This window comes from Anas platyrhynchos, chromosome 11, assembly GCF_047663525.1.
Source record: "Anas platyrhynchos isolate ZD024472 breed Pekin duck chromosome 11, IASCAAS_PekinDuck_T2T, whole genome shotgun sequence".
Classification (NCBI taxonomy): Eukaryota; Metazoa; Chordata; class Aves; order Anseriformes; family Anatidae; genus Anas; species Anas platyrhynchos.
This window is the reverse complement of record NC_092597.1, coordinates 12,098,244-12,111,681: the sequence shown is the minus strand read 5'-3', so window position 1 is coordinate 12,111,681 and position 13,438 is coordinate 12,098,244. Positions and strand designations below refer to the sequence as shown.

The window sequence follows — 13,438 nt, the reverse complement described above, 5'->3', positions numbered from 1 at the left end:
GGGGCTCCGCCGCCCTCCCCCGGGAGCTGCCGCGGGCTCCAGGTGAGCGCTGCCCCCCCCGGGGCTCGGTGCGGAGCCGCCCGGCGCCGTGCTGCTGACAGCCCGCCGGGCTGCGGGGCCGGGGGAGGCCGGGCTGAGCCCCCCCGGCTGCTCCCCGGGGGGAACGGGGGGGCTCAGGGCACGGCCCGGTGCTGGGGGGGGCTCCCCGCGCAGCCCCCGGGGCTTTTGTTTGTTCCTCCCGGGTGGCTTCGTGCGGGACCCGAGGTGTGTACTGAAACTTGGGTAAAGTGGCCGGCTGGACAATTGCCTTTGTTACGGATTAAACGTGTTTAATTCTGTCGGGCTCCTGCTTGACTTGCAGCCTCGCTCAGGCGGTTTGCTCCCAGCAGCTCTGCAGCGCAGGAAATAGTTGTGGATGTTTTATTTGGTCACTTTGACTAGTTACAGCTCTTAATCTAATTCCATTCTGGCTTAAAAGGTTTTGTCTGTAAAGTAGCCGAGATGATTTATCCAGATGAAGCATCTTTCTGGCACAGCTGCTGCTGTGCTGCGTTTTCAGGAGAGCCTCGTTTTGTCCCCTAAGCTGTAGCAGTAGGCGAGAAGCGAGTTACCCAGCTTTCCATGAGGAACTTTCCATGATGAAGCTTACACATTCTTCTCCTGATGTATTTACCTTATTGTTCGCCTATCTCCCGTAGATAACGCAATTCACAGACTTCCGAAATGACTTTCTTGGGTTGTTCTGTTTGTTCCTCCGCACCTGAGTGGCGGTGGCGGTGCGGTTCCTGGGGAGCCAGCATCCAGCCAGCATCGCCTTCCTGCCCGGCCCTGCTGCCAGCAGGCGCTTCCACCCAGCTGCACACTCCTGGAAGTGAGCAATTGATAGCGGAGGGAGCTGCACTCCTGGGCACGAGGTTTGGCTTTCATTGTTTCAGAAACACGCAGCAGCCATGCAAATGAATGCATTGATTTCAAAAGAACGGCATTCCCTATTTATTGGCAAATCTTAAGGTTGCTTCAAAGAAAGGAAGAGCCAAGAGACAAAATGCCATTCCAGATTCTTAGCTAATTTGTGTTCCTGACTTTGCAGCTCTTTAAAAAGTCTATTTATAAACATATTTACTGAAATACTTATTCTTTTGTTTATGTTTGCAAAAAAATGTGTGTATGTATATATATATATATATATATATAATTTGTTGGAATTGATTGCTTAAAGACAAACAAGAGGGGCAGTGCTGTTTGGCCAAACAGCTCCTAAGTGGTTTCTTGCCTAATGAGGGTAGTCAAATACTAAGATAACTATTGTAAATTAGTGTTTAGGGTCACAGACATGGGTAATTGCTGTTAAGCTTCTGTACTGTGCTAGGAAAAATATGTCTGTGAAAAGATTGCTATCAAGTTAACAAGTTGAGACATGCTTTCTTTTCCCTGCCTTGTTAGTGGATTAACACTCCTGGGTCTCTCCTTTCCTTTTCCTTTTTCCTATGTAGTCTCCGCTGTTAGATTTCCCTTTTCCCTAGAGCTGCCCGTCATCCCAGTTAAGAATTAGACCCTCCCATCCCCACGAGTTGCCTGTTTGCTTTTCCCTTTTCTCAGAAGGGATCCCCGGTTTCTCTCCTCATTGTCGTTGCCTTTCCTGTTCTCACTGCTTTCTGACACGACCAGCTTTCAGGTGGTGTTAGCTCCATAGTCTTTTTTTTTCTGTGGATGCCTGTTAAACCCTCTTTTCCCCAGCTCTTGATGGCCAGAGAGGTCTAACCTGGGGTTTTCCACGTATGGATCCGAGACGAGGGCCTTCTCCTGCCAGCTTCCCCGTTGTTCCCACTTGCTGCGCTGCTGCAGCTCCTGAAGAATCCTGCTGGGCTGCTCCCTCCCGTGCAGTCGGTGTGTCAGAGCTGACAGTCGGGTAGGGGCAGAATAGCAAGATGCAGATGACGGGTACGGTGAGGAGATAGTGCTGCATTTGTGAGAAGCTCCGGGTGATTGAACATTATACGGCCATGTGACATGAAGAGAGATGGTGACGAGAGTGCTTGGCATGGGAAAGTGAAAATAAAACTTCCTTATCTTTCTGCTATTAATATATGATAACTCCAGATGTTTTTAGCCTACTTGGGACACAAAAATGGGAAGCTGTAAAGCACGGTTTGGTTTATTAGTTGAAGCAAAGTTCGAAGAAATAATGTCAAGTTGTTTGCAGGCCACGAGTAGTGTTTCTTCGCTGTGAGCAGCAGCCAAAAATCACCAGAGTGGCAAAATCCACTGTACGTGTGCATGGAATAACACAGGAGGAAGAGATGCCTGGCCCCAGGTCACAGCCAAGGGAAAGAGGCTCCAGACTCTTGCTAGAAGGGGTTGGCAAAGCATGATGCCTCTGCCCGTGGTGGTGGTACCTGTGGCAGGGGGGTACCGAGACCTCCTCTGCAGGGTTTTTTAGTGTTCCCCCACACATGGCCACTGTTTAAGGGTACCCTGGCATTTACATTGACCTAAAGCTGAGGTTGTTGCATTGTTCCACATGTATCAACACAATAACGTAGAATGGCCACTGCAGTATGCTTTTGAATTTGAGGGGGGAAAAAATATAGGCTGGAAACTGGGATTACACTTGGCTAGTTGGCTTTCACGATTTTAAAGCGGGGTGAAGTGGAAGAAGTAAACAGTATGCACTGAAAAAAATAGGAGAGCCTTAGTATTTCTGAAGTGTTAGTGACAAGGATAAATTACTTGTTTTTACTTGGTAACAGCTCTAATTAGCTGTCCAATATTTTAAGCTGCAGTTTCAATAAATCGTGGTTTAGTTTTGTACCCTGCATGTTTCCTTTTGGTTTTTCCAAACCATAAGCAGAAATTATCGACCGTGCGAGAAAATCTCAGTCTTCCTTTTGCCTGAGATAAGTGGCTGAGTCACTAAAGCAATTTATTCCCCCATATCTCTTTAAGTGGACTGAGTTGATGTGAGATTGCCTGATTGTTGGGAAAAAAATGTGGATAGAGTCAAACTACGCAGCGGTTTAGCTTTGAGGTCACTTTCTTTAAATTGATTTTCTTATGGGTATTGCACGGGCTGTTACAGAAGTCGCTGCACTAACTCTCTGCATTATAGAACAACTTTACCCCAACAGGTTCTGGGTTTGCTCAGATCAGGCCAAGAAGACCAGGATTGTGGAAACCCTCTGCAGCCTAGCTCACCATTTCTTTCTGCCCTGTAATCACGTATTGCTGAGCGCGATGAATGCAGAGTCAATGTAAAGCTGCACCACTTGGGGAAGTGTTTTGTAATCAGTCTTTAATTCATTTTTCTGCTTGAAAAATCTGGTTTTTTTTTTTGAGGGGGAAAACTCGTCCTGACTGGTTTCCCATTTTGAGTAGTTGGGTGGCAGATTCCAGTGCAATGTGCAGAGAGAGGTAGAATTTTACCCGGATTGTTCCAAAAATCTCCACCTCATAGATCCACTCGTGCCTGTCAGGTACAGGACTGGCCTTAACCGAGATGCTTTTGCGTGAATAAAGTAGCAATAACAAATGGTGTAATACAAAATGTTACCTGGACAAGACGTTTTTAAATCCTTCCCTTGGCAGGCTGTGCCCCACGTTGTACTTGAGAGTAGTATTTCAGTTTAAAAAAAAAAAAAAACACCTTACGTGCATTTAAACGTAATTGCTGAAAAATGCTCAACTGTGTTAATGCAGTCACTGTTGATTTCAGGAGACACTCTTAGCGAAGTTTTTGAAATCACAGTAAATAAATGGATAAAAATCGTGCCAGGCTAAACATTGTAGGCTTCTAGCGATACTTGTTTTAGTAACATCTTGTCTGAGATAACAGTTCAGCGTGGTGCTAAAGAGTAAGATCCTTACTTCGTGAAGCCAGTACTATTTTAGAAGTACTGTGACTAGCAAAAAATTTGCCAGATAAATGCAACCTCACTGGTGCTTAAGCAGATTTGGATTATTATGTTACTTGATAGAGGTTCTATAGGAGAGTATTTAGTGGTAAATTCACAGCTGAACTTTAGATGTTTTTATAAATCCATTAAATAAGTATCTGAATCTTAAAACGTTCCTTCTGGGATGGCTGCCTGTATTTCTACAGGCCTCTGTACAAAGCCCATCAAAAGGGGAAGATGATCCATAATACAAATGCTGTAAATACTGCATATGTATATTTATTTATATGCAGTCTTCCACCCCTAAGGCTCTTACTGTTAGAAAAGCCTTCGTACACATTTAAAAGACATTTAGTGTACGCTATAAACACGATCAAATTTAGACATCCTTCTAGATTGACTTTGTCTATATTGCCTCCTAATAGAGATATCTGTACAAATTGCAGATGCTCTTGCTGTTGTCTTAGACGCTAAGTAGCCTTTTTTATATTACTGTATTGCTTCTTTATCTATTAATGTCCTCTCTATGTTGTTTTTTCTAATTGCAGCAAGAGAGAGAACAGTTTTAAAAAGGAAAAATATAATTCTACCTCCCCACCTCCCATTGGCCAGTAAATTCAGAAATGATCATGTCTGAAGGTAATGGAAACACTTAAACATCTTACAGCTCTTGAGTTGAAAGTGTCCTTGTGCAGCTATTAGTCTTTTAGCCTTTTTTCTTTCCCCAGAGGCAAGTTCGTTCTTTTTTTCCACCTTGTATTAGTCCCTAATCATCTTCTGCAGAGTAACCTTTGAGCTTGTTTGGAACTCCATTAAAATCACTGATTCTCTCTGAGAAGGCTCAGAATTACATCAGTTTTGCTTTAATAAACTTTGAAGTTTAATGCAAATGCATACAAGCTCAGAGAGAATAAATATTAGTATAGGAGTTTTCCATGGAGGAATAAGCCCTATTGTGTAATTGGTTTTCCATTTGCCTTCCTAATTGTCTTTGCCTTCCTCTTCTGGATGGGGTATTTTGCTTAAAAACAGGTTGCACAATGTTCTTTGGTGTCAGACTTTGGGTTTGTAACTATATGGTTAAAGAGTATGACTTGTGGTGTTTGGAATGATCCTGGGAAAAGGCAGTTTATTTAATGACTTTTGTACTGTAAACTCTGGACGTTCTCAGCCCTTGGAAGCAGGGCGATGGCTCAGCTGAAGGGAAGGTGCAGAGAACGGGGGGGACACAGAGCCTCTCATTTTGGCCAGTTACACGCGCTTTGGTCGTGCAGAGCAGTGCGGTTGGTTATAAGCAGGGGAGCAACTCGCTGAGCTTGGTGTTCAGTGTGCATCCAAGGCATGCGTGTTGACTATTTTAGAACATGACATCTGTAAAATCGTGTTTTCATGCTGTGATTGTTTTTTCCTCACGATTTGAATGTCTAAAGGGATGCAATATCAGATTATCTGCAAGAAAGTCTCAGACTTACTGGGATGCTAATGAAGCTCTCAATAATGCGTCTTTAGATCGTAACAACTTTTTAAAACATCAGGGCAGGCCTTCTGAAAATCAGGCAGGCTCATGTTTAAAGGTCACTATCTCGGGCTTGAAAAGATTGCCTGGGAAGTGCGGAAAGCAGAGGCATGTTAGGACAAAGCTTGCTGAAGCCTGGCATGCTCCAGTGCCTATGAATTTTGCCTAGTAAGAATTTCTTGTGCAGCAAGGGCAGAATTCCTGTTAGAGAAAATGCCAGGCCAAGCAGAGTTTAAAGCATGTTTGATCTGCCCTGCAATCTGCATTGGTCTGTACTGCTGTACCGCAGATGTCATCTTGCTCCATGAACCTGTTGGCATGCAGCGTGCTGGCTCATGGTTCCTTGCGAGCAAACCCACTTAACTTGGGCCAGTGGGAGCAAAGCTCTTCCAAAGGTGGCTCTTTGGGGGAGCTGCTCAGAAAGGGGCACATCAGAAGGCATCTTGCACTCCCCTATGTAAAGTACCTGTTTTTAGCAGGAGATAGAGAGATACTGTTAGTAACAGTTGCCATGAAAATCCTCCTGCGACAGCTTTGCAGATGCAAGGTGGAATTGCGGAGCGGTAAGACAGATTCCTCAGCGGTACTGGAGCTTTAGTCATGGTGAGTTCTCCCGTGTTCTGTATAATTATCTCTCTTTTTCTGCTTGTTGGAATGTGCAAAGTGTTTGATTATTTTGTTTGTTTGTGCAGTTGCTTTCACAGACAGCAGCTGAATCAGGTTCCTTTTCCGATTGGTATTAACACTCAGCATCAGTATGGTATTCAGTAAATACATTCATTAAATGCAGCATTGCAAGTCATAGCACATTGCATAATATTGTGAATAGCAAGAAGTGCTGCATTAAAAGCAAATAACCCACTTCTCACCCTTTTTGTAATTTTTCTTTGTAGTACACGATGGTGATAACATTGCAGGCTTTTTTCCTTCTCTGTCCTTTGCAGATTGACTTCATTGCTTATGGTTGTACATTATCTTTGTTTTTCAATGTAAATCAACAGAACAATGGAGATAGCAACTGACAGACCTTTTGAAGCCAAATTTGCAGGCTGAGAAGCAGTGTTGTATAGAAACATGTTGGAAAAGATAACCAGCATGGGTTATCAGACGGGGTTCTACTCAACCCCCTGCAGATGCGATTACGGAAAAGGCGGTGTAACAGCGTGGTCTGAAATGTTCCAGTGCAGCTGCCAGGGCACTTGATGGAAGGCACATGTATATGCTAAATTCATCTGTGAAATCACAGTAAGCAGGTGAAACACTAAAGCAACAGCATTTAAATGTAAGTGGGAATTAGATTTCTTAAGCTTTCAAACATGACTTAATTTGTTGCTATCTTTTTTTCTACAGTTGACTTAATACACAGACAATTGCAGGTAATCATGATCTACATGAAAAGCTGACTTTGGATGCCTTCATATGAAAGTTGTAAACATCCAAGCAAAATGAAATCTGTAGAACGCAGAAGAAATGTGAATTTGTATAAAGAATAATGCCACCTCCAGCGGTGGGCAGTACTTAACTGGGGGGGGGCGGAGTGGTAATTTCAGCCGATAGTCCCTCACATTGTGTTATGTGGGTAATGCTTGAGATTGTGCTGCTTAGGGGACTTGCTGTACTTCTTTGTCTAATTATAAACACAAAGCAAAGGTGGAAAATACGTTGGAAAAATGAGAAGCCAATACTGGTTCATAGTTGCACTGGATGCAGACAGCTGAATTGTGGATGAAACAATTATTGAAAGGTTGAAATAATGAAAAATAAGGGTGGCCTTATAAGCAAGTGTATGCTGTGCTTTTCCAAAAAGTCACTGTTATGTTTTTAGTGAATATATTAGAGAAGAACATTTGTCAGGACAGTCTCGCATCGAAGGAGGTCTCTTGACAGCAGAACAATGTGGCTTCTTGGATTGTCTCTGCTGGTGCCTTTCATGAGGGAGATGCTTATCCATTTAAACTTGCATTTCAAGTGATACAGGAGTAGTTTTGATTACTGTTTAAAAACGTAATTTCTTTTGGTGAGCGTGAAGCAATAGTGGATTTGATGTAATTTTTGGTTCGCTTTCTCCTGCTACTTTATGAAATGTCTGTAATTGAGCTGGGATCTCCAGATGTAAAATAGCTGCTTTTAGCTTGGATGATTTTGCTCAGTGGTTCAAGGTTTCTTTTCCATCACTGTTTTTCCATGAGCTCTCCCAGCAATTTCAGGGTAATGGTTCTGCAGAGAAGATGAAACGTGTGTTAGCTATATTTGTATTCATTGGATGATGCACAGCATGAGTTGCCCTGCCTGCACAATGTGCGTAAGAATTCTGGAAATGACTTCTGGTGGAGAATTGAAAGCTTCAGCAAGTCCTGTATCCTGCTAGCACGGAGTAGTATGGACCTCATCTCAGAAGCTTGTTTGCAGTCATCAGTCCAACAAGTTTTTACCTAACACCTCTTAACAGTTTTTCTTCAAAATGCTTGTGTGTTTTTCTTTTTCTTGGCAGTTGTTTTATGAGCTGGTATAGAATAGAGGGCTGTCACACCACAAAAAAGAAACTGTGTCCAGGCATTTGTGAGATTAACTAAACCTCAATTCCTATTCTGAGAGCTTAGAAAGTGTAAGGAAAATGGACAATCCTATCTTCACAAGGTGCCTTTCTCAGGCTGGTAGAGAACGTACACAGTACATACATAACATTGCCTCTCAGTATCCGTGGGTGTGCATGGCAGTATCATTTAACAACAGAGAAATATTCACAGAGCAAAAGGGATTCTTGAAACAGAGTGGTACCCCAAATATCAAAAATCTAGCGTTTATATACTGAGATACATCTCCCTTGGGGTTTCTGTGAGAGACGGAGGTGAAGACTTCCCATTATAAAGATAACTACCTTCTAAACACAGCAGTGGCTCTGTTCTGCTTTACAGGGGGTGCTAGGACCTGTGAGAAACAGTTCCTCTTGGAAAAGCTGTTCACAACATGAAAAGAGAGGGAACATAATCTCTTTTGCCTCTTTAAGATGTGCTGGAACAAATCTTTTTTTTTCCCATTTTTTTTGCATATTTTTCAGATGAACAACTCTCTTGAGCGTTGTGCTCTTTATTTCACAATCTTTGTTTTTAAAGTTCTAAGCATGACCTCAGTTTTTATTTTGGTTTTAGTAAAGTATTTGCTGCTTGTAGCCCTGTAAAACCTGAGAGATTTTCCTCTCTTTGAGCTCCTTTAAGACCCATAGTCCACCACAGCTTATATGGGAGGCTTAAATGAGGAGTCTTCTGAGTAGAAAATGTCTTCTGTAGTACTTCCAGATTTGAAGATCATTGGAATTTTCTCTGTGTAAAGTTATAACTTCCTGAGAAAATGTTGGCATCCACTGTGGAAGTTGTTAGTTTTTGGAACTTCTGTTTAAATTACTCTCTCTGCTTTATTTCTTCCTCCTCTTCCTAGGAAGAAAGGCATGGGGCTGCAGGGACTTCTTTGGAATGTGGAAAAAGGCAACAACTTCAGAGCCTGTGCATTTTTGGGGAAAATTGTTCTTGAACTGAAGAAACAATTTCAGAAAATATGGCTTGTTTTGTTTTAGTAAACCAGGGCTACATGAGCTTGTTGGCTTTGGCACTTTCATGTACAAACTTCTGCAAAGTTGTGTCTTACGTATTGTTACAGAAAACAGTTATTAATATCCACTTGAGTATTTGTGAAAGTTAAGGTATATAATTTCTGTTGGTATTTGAAGAGGACTGTCGGATTGTAAATACCTTTGGCCGTGAAGGAGAAAGGTTTGGGACAGATATGATCATTCTAAGCTATGTTGTTCTGTAACCCGCAGGTTAAGAAAAAAAAAATCCAACTTGTTGAAGATCAACTTGTTAGCGTTGTTAGAAAGAAAATACAATCTTCGGCAACTTTGATTCAAGGAGGAGATGTTTCTTTTTCATACTGAGAATTGTGTATCTGAGCTCAGCTTTGACACACATATCTATATCTTACATAAACGTGCTTTTGTTAATCCAGCTGTTAATGCTGTTTTAGGGAGTAGAGTTAAATCTCCAGTTCGATTCCTATTTCAGGATAAGTCTGCTTTTCTCTGCAGAGTACTACAGTAGAAGAAAACAGTGATTTAAAAACTCCTCATAGCAGCATGTTGGCCTACTGTTTCACTGGGGAGTGTGACTGAAGTTCCCATCTCTGAGCAGAAGTTTGTTTGGGTTTACCTGAAGATGTTTTCCTGGCTTAGGAAGCAGTTTGTGAGCATCCCCTCTGTGTCCATGCACTGGAAGCAGGTAGACAACTGGAGGAAATAGCTTTAGAAATCATCTCAAGAAAAGCCCTCTGCAATAAGCAACAGCTCCATCATTCACTAATTTAACAAGTAAGAAAATGAAAAGCTTGCCTAAAGTCAATTATTCCAAAGTTCAAAAGAGGACCCAGAACGCTCTCAGGGTCTTACTCACTTCTCTGCCCAGCCCTTTGGAAACAGCAAGCTACACTAAATATTTTTCTGGTTGCCATAACACAGTATGGATATGTATTTTAATCCTAGCAGCTAGGCTGCTCCTGCTTCTTTTGTGAGAGGTTTAAGCCTTTAGCTCAAATGGTAAGATTTATGGGTTTATATCACAAAAATTATTTCTAGAGGCATATCCCGGCACTGTTGTGTTTGGCTGTTTGTGACTCATATTATCATCTTTCTTGCTTTACTTGCTGTCTAAAAGTGTGCTGCATCACGGGGTGTGCTCTGTTCAGAGCAACAATAGGTTTTGCTAGTTAAGTATGAGCTGGAAGAGCTACCCTGCATATCAGAAGCTTGCAGTCAGACCTGCTGATTAGTATTTACTTTTCTCATGCCTGAATGCTAGCACGTGAGCTAGGAGTAATCTTTGGAATTAATTTCTGTATTGTTCAACAGCAGGAAAAAGTTGGGAGCTGGGACGATGCTTAGTTTGTTGCTTGCTTTTCAGACCTGATCAGAAAATCTCCAAGTCACTGTCTGAGTAAGTACTTCTCAAGTAAGGAAATGTTTCCAAAGTTTCATCAGTGACCTCAAGATTCGTGAGGCAGACTCTGCAAGACAATAAAATGCACTCAAGTCTTCTAGTCTTCTGGTATTGTCAGATCGTGACTAAAGATAAGATGAGAATGACTGACAGAAACCTGTCAGTCTGAAAACATATGATTTCTGAATTCTGTAAAATGTACTGAAAATATAAAATAGGGCACAATGTTCTTACTCTAAACAGAATGCTGACTGTGACAAATGCTTGGACAATGCAAACACTCTCACTTGTGGAGCTGGATGAGTTGGGAATAGCAGTGAAAAGGGCAAGAGTGGAAAGTACCATTAAGGTGTCTGCAGCATTGAGTGGTCTTCGTGAAAAGAATTTGGTGAAATGAGTCGATGCTTTTTGTAACTTCTTGTGCATAGCAGCTGTATGTGTGCCACGAACAGTCAGTCCTGTCTTGCAGCAAGGAAATGAGACTCTTTCTGCAGCACTCTAATCTGGCTCATGCTTTATCGCAGATTTATTTCTTAATCTGCACCAGAGATTTTGCAGTACTGGCTGTTTTATAGCAGCCTGGTTTAGTTTTTGTTTGATTTGAAAATATGCAGAGCTGTCCTGCTGTGATTAGGGCTTGGTGGTAGCTTTTGGCAAGTGCTTAATTACTTGTACAGTAGTATTGTACTGAGAGCGCGCGATGAGTTTCGAGGGAGGGGAAATGGGAACAATGTGCTGGTTTGCTTGTGTGGGCTAATATGACTCACTGAGGGTTTTAAAGGTCTTTTAGAAAAAGCTGGCAGGCCAGCCTCGGTTTTCAAATCAGTTTCAATTGTCCAGCAATCTGTAAGTCTCCCTTCCACTGAGGAGGCCCTTGCACTTCCCCACGGTTTGGGGTCAGCGGCTTACAAACACCGCACGGCCCAGTGAGCTGTGAAATCAGTCGCGAGGTCTTCCGGATGCTGCTGTTGAACTGTTGGATTGGTGGCGAGGCAGAAATCACTGCTGGGTCTTGTACTGGGTTATAAAACTTCTAAAACTGAAAACGTACAGAACTGTGGTTCTGTGTGTTCTTTAACCGCTGTTAAACCACCGCTTGAGAAGTTCCTCTACTCTTTGAATGAGGGAAAAATACTGATCCAGAAATTTTCTTGAGGTGTGTTGCAGGATATTGAACAGGATATTGTTCTGGCAGCTTGATGATTTTGCATAAACATATTGAAGATATTTTACCAGTATTAGAAATTGGAGCCAGTAGAAGAAGCAGCAGCGTGCTGGTTGAATGTTGGAGCTTATATTCCAATGATTCAGAAACACCTAACTGCTTTTATTTGGTGAATGCTTAAGATGGCTTAACTTGTAGACAGTGTTTCCTGGTGAGAAGTCAGGGGTTTCAACGATTTAAGTCCACTGAAGCAGAGGTTATAGCTGTCACACGATCTGTTCCTCTGCTAACAGCTCAACTGGAGGCTTTTCCTTGCCACTGGTTTCCTACCTACATTCACAAAATGTGCTTTCTGTTGTTGCTTCAAACATCTGTGACAGCTGGCTCGTTGCTCCCACCCTGCGCCAAGTCGTGTTTTGTATTAAATAATATTTTCAAAAACAATAGTTTGGGGAGGAGTTTGTTGCCAACTGGCTCCAGCTAGCGTGCCTGGGTCTGGCAGTGCACTTGGATGTCCCTGTGCAGGGTTCACGTCTTTGATTCATCGGCTGTCCCTTGCCCTTGTATTTTCTGTCAATGCAGCAGTGTATGCTCTCTGTAAAATATCTTCAAAATACGGGGTGCCCTCAATCATAAAATTCACCTTAGTGCAACTGCAGATGTATAGTGTTGTGGAAACCTTAGCACTGCCTGTGTGTGCCAGGAAACTGATGGAGCCAGCAGTAAAGTCTGCTCTTTACTGGTGACAAATGGACGGGGAGAAACCAGCCGACTCTTTGGGGTCTGGGAAAGCACAAGGGGTGTCTGCCTCAAAACTCAAACCGCGCGTCAGCCTAAGAGCAGCTGTAGGAGCTGTCGCCGCGTCTGGGCAGTGGCCGCACAAAGCCAGGTCTGTCTGATTCATCTGTTGCATTTGTGTGAAAGTTCACGTGCTTGGGGCTCTTTGTCCAGCTGTGCGTGTGGCTCCTCTATGAGGGGTCTGAAAGCTTTTCTAGGTGACACTAAGAGGGTTGAAAGGAAATGGAAAAGATGGAAAACAGACTTAGTGAGTATTTCAGCAGCTGTTTGCCAAATCACATTTTGGGATTCATTTCTATTTTAAATACTGCAGTGGCTGCCAAAGAGCTGGCAAACTGTGATCCCCTTTGGAAGGGGGTGGAGACTTCATTACTCCTCTGCAGAGGAGGGACATCACTTTATTTTCATGTTCCTGCATGCTTCCTCTTGTGAACAAAGAAATTCGGGTGGGGGGGAGGGAATTTTTGAAAGATTTTTTTCAGCAATGTAACGAAACAATAGGTTTGATTTACACTTCAAATGTGGTTTCCTGTCTTGTCTCCCATCGCTTAAATAGCTTTGAAAATAGTTTGGTTTAACTTTGTTTTATAGGTACATGTCCTTTCCTCAGCTAGAACTGGTGGGGGTATTGTTTCCTTGATTATTTCCAAGTAGATTTAAACAAAAAGTGATCAGATTTAATCACCAAACAATCCTCCAAATTTGTGAGAAGGAAAGCTGATTAGAATCACACGCCCCCCTCAAAAAAAAAAAAAAAAAAAGGAAAAAGAAAACAACAACAAAAAAGACAAAAAAGCAAAACAGACTGCACAGTTATTTAAGCATATCAATTACTCTTAAGAGTAAAGCCTGCAATTTGGGAAGATAAGATGGCTGAACAGCAAAAGAAAAAAAACTTGGAAGCCAGAAGATATCTAGGTTTTCTTCCTGCCTTTGTCGTGCCTCTCTTGTAACCTTGGAAACTGAGAGACAAAGAGGTTAACAAATTTGCCGATTCTTAAAATGGAGATAAGATACAATACACAGCTTGCTTCCGTTCTGCTTGTTCCTCGGCAGTGCTGCAAGCACGTTGTGTGTTTTG

The 13,438-nt window shown here is 42.5% G+C and overlaps 1 protein-coding gene across 4 annotated transcripts in view; it reads left to right on the top strand.

Annotated features, from left to right (window-relative positions):
• The window catches only part of PEAK1 (pseudopodium enriched atypical kinase 1), a 118,303-nt gene that overhangs the window by 428 nt on the left and 104,437 nt on the right, over nucleotides 1-13,438 (top strand). The window contains exon 2 of one of the 4 annotated variants that reach the window (XM_072043319.1): nucleotides 4,442-4,532. The exons of the other annotated variants lie outside the window; for them this stretch is intronic. The gene's annotated coding sequence lies outside the window, so the exon portion shown is untranslated. The remainder of the gene's footprint in view (nucleotides 1-4,441; nucleotides 4,533-13,438) is intronic. 4 annotated transcript variants of the gene reach the window in all.